Source organism: Priapulus caudatus, unplaced genomic scaffold (assembly GCF_000485595.1).
Source record: "Priapulus caudatus unplaced genomic scaffold, Priapulus_caudatus-5.0.1 Scaffold2592, whole genome shotgun sequence".
NCBI classification, from domain to species: Eukaryota; Metazoa; Priapulida; class Priapulimorpha; order Priapulimorphida; family Priapulidae; genus Priapulus; species Priapulus caudatus.
The window spans coordinates 21,938-25,753 of NW_014579653.1; positions in this window are offsets into that span (position 1 = coordinate 21,938).

The following is a 3,816-nucleotide window of genomic DNA, read 5'->3' on the forward strand; positions in this document are numbered from 1 at the left end:
AGCAGCAGCAGTAGTAGCAGTAGCAGCAGTAGTAGCAGCAGCAGCAGCAGCAGCAGCAGCAGCAGCAGCAGCAGTAGCAGCATCATCATCAGCAGCAGCAGCAGCAGCAGCAGCGCAACGCGATCATGACAAGCTTCCAGGCAGCATGGTACCGTGTTGCTGCATGAATGAAGGGGACTTTGAATAAGCACTACGATAGTGATCACACTAGATTGCAAACACACACGAGAGAGAAAAAACCTCATGTCAATACGTTTGTCTCTCACTCTGTCAACAATTTCCCCCAAGGATATAACGTGATTGCTCCAATTGCTCAATCCACATAATTCCTCAACGTCCAACAACGCGCGTGTGCATCCGTCAACGATGTCAACAACTCACGCACGCGCACACACACGCGCACGCACACACATCAAAACATGCACATGTACAAACACACACGCGCACACACACTCACTCACATGCACATACAAACACACACGCGCACACACACTCACTCACATACACATGCACGCACGCACGCACGCACGCACGCACGCACAGGCACTTGGAACGTCTCAATAAAAAAATGGTAAATAAACACGAAATGTATTTACTAACAAAGTCTTAATGTTTCTCTACTCTATGTCGCCTATTATTGCCGATAATTACCCGTAAATGAATTATACGACATGAATAAGAGAGAGTTGTTTGTGCACAGGGCGGGCGTGTGGTGTACTTGTGTGTTGCAGATGAGCATTTGACCAGCATTTACGGGTAATTATCGGCAATAATAGGCGACATAGAGTAGAGAAACATTAGGACTTTGGTAGTAAATAGATTTCGTGTTTATTAACCTTGTTTTTTTTATGGAGACGTTCCAAGTGCCTGTGCACACACGCGTGCGCGTACTCAGTCGGAGCATATCAGCATATATCTGTGACAGGCCTACCTGGTAAGGTACAGCCTGACCCTCAGAAGACCCCGACATACATATATATATATATATATATATGCGTCACAAAGAGCCCCAATCTAGTCTAGGCTTGGAGTAATCATTCTGAGTAGTAGACAAAATAGTAGAAACAAACAGAAATAACAGAAACAACAGAATAACAAAAAAATAACAGAATATTAGCCGAATAGTAGACAACTGACAGTAGTCAGAATGATTACTCCAAGCTCTAGGTAAAAGTAAAACAAACGTGTTGCAGGTACGTACGCGCGTGGCCTAGCCCACACATTCACACAACCATCCACGCACCCTGTCCACGTCTCAATAAATAAATAAAAACGTAAATAAACACGAAATGTATTTACTACCAAAGTCTTAATGTTTCTCTACTCTATTTCGCCTATAATCATCTGTAAATGCCGGTCAAATGCTCATCTGCAACACACAAGTATTTTGTGCACAGGGCGGGCGTGCGGTCAACATGTTCATCTTATTCATGTTGCTTGTGCACAGGACGGGCGTGCGGTGTACTTGTGTGTTGCAGATGAGCATTTGACCCGCATTTACGGGTAATTATCAGCAATAATAGGCAAAACAGAGTAGAGATACATTAAGACTTTGGTAGTAAATACATTTCGTGTTTATTAACTTTTTTTTTTTAATTGAGACGTTCCAAGTGCCTGTGATCTTAACCAGCCTAAACACTACCCATTCTAACCTAATCCAACACAAACACTAAAAACCTTACCACAACCAGCCTAAACACTATACCCATCCTACCTTAACCAATACTAAAAACCTTTCCACAGCCAACCCAACCAACCCTACCCATCCTACCCTAACCCAACATTAACACTAAAATTCTTACCATAACCAGCTCAAACTGAAACCATATGACAGTAGAGCTATAACTCTCCTAGTTACCCTTTCCAGCCTATCTATCTCACCCTAACCTGCCTCAACCAAGGAACTATTCTTACCCTAAACTGCTTAAAAACCACAGAGCTATTATACCCTAAGAAGCCTGAATTCTACTCATTTTGGCCCTTGATGCAAATTTATTCATACTCATGCAGCCTCAACTCGCCCCTCCCCCTCCCACTGTATTCCCTCATGACTAACCCTATTATAAATCCAACCCTAAGCACAAATTGTCACGCATAGCCCCGTATTTTCGGAGCACGCCCGTCGTCGTCAGCGAGCGAAACTGTCAATACTGTACAGCGGAAAAATCAATGGCAGATCCCATCCTCCCGGCCGCCGCCACAGCCTCCACAATCGCGACGGAAGGCCGCGCTCCCGTTGCCACGGCAACGGTTTTACAGCATCCGCTCATTGGCCGCGACCATTAATGATAATCAATGGAAAAGAAAAGCTGCAGGGTGGAGATATGCACGCTATCTCGCACCCCCCCCCCTCCTCCCCTGCTGATGCTGCAGCTGTCACGAGGTGTTTAGGCTAGAAACAGCCAACCACCCATCCACACACGTTAGCTGTGTGTGCACGCAGTACCCCATCATCCATATATACATGTATCCCCCCTCATGCGGCTGCCATCTTACAAGGTTACGAGACAACATTGACCCAGACAAGCCTTCTCAAGTTTGCATCACAGAAGCATCCCACACGCACACACACACACACACACAGACACGCACACACGCACGCACGCACGCACGCACGCACGCACGCACGCACGCACGCACGCACACACACATACACACCTGTTTTACGATTTGTTTCCTGGACAGGTTAGTACACTTGGTGAGCTACGAGCGTGAACACTAACGATGATAATTCATAACCAATGTGATATAATACTGGCATATATACACGTGTGTATATATACCGTACGTATATATATATACCCATATATACTGGTATTTATAATGTATAATAATACTTCACGCGATTGAATACAGCACATACTTTGCTATCACTCTACTTGCGGAGACTCTAACCTCGACTGTGTTGATCAATCCTATATCAACTCGCCCCTACCGTGCCCACTATGCTACCATATGCTACCTTATTGCCAGCCACAGTAACACAGTACCACGTGCCTACTGCAATAGGTACACGTAACCTCAATGTAGTATATTCTGTATCATATCATACAATCCTATCACCCCCATGTCTCACCGTAGCTCTCACTCCATTGAGCTACGTATGCATACGGAGTGATAACACATACAAATAACATGATCCGCAAAAATATTGCGTAAATTACTACTAACGGCCAATCACGGCGCAGGCGCACGAGGAGAAAACCTCGCCGTCCAATCACCACGCTGCTTCCGCAGAGTCCCGCGACCGACGCCGCACACCGACCAATCACGCGGACGAATGGCACGCGCGCCTCCGCTGATAGGTCGGCGCTCTTGCTGTGAATGAGCGGAGTGTGCCGCGGCCGCGTGCGTGCGTCTGACGCGCTGCCGCGGCAACGAGCGAGTCGCGCGTTCCTGCGCCGCGAAGCCTGCGCGATCGCTGCTGCCTCCAGCTGCCAGCATCCCTCGCTCCGCAGCATCCCTTGCCACATCTCGAGCTCCGCAGCTTCTGCGTGCATCCTGAGCTCCGCAGCTTCCCCGCGCATCCCGAGCTCCGCAGCTTCTGCATGCATCCCGAGCTCCGCAGCTTCCCCGCGCATCCCGAGCTCCGCAGCTTCCCCGCGCATCCCGAGCTCCGCAGCTTCCCCGCGGATGCATCCCGAGCTCCGCAGCTTCCCCGCGCATCCCAGCTCCGCAGCTTCTGCACGCATCCCGAGCTCCGCAGCTTCCCCGCGCATCCTGAGCTCCGCAGCTTCTGCACGCATCCCGAGCTCCGCAGCTTCCCCGCGCATCCTGAGCTCCGCAGCTTCTGCACGCATCCCGAGCTCCGCAGCT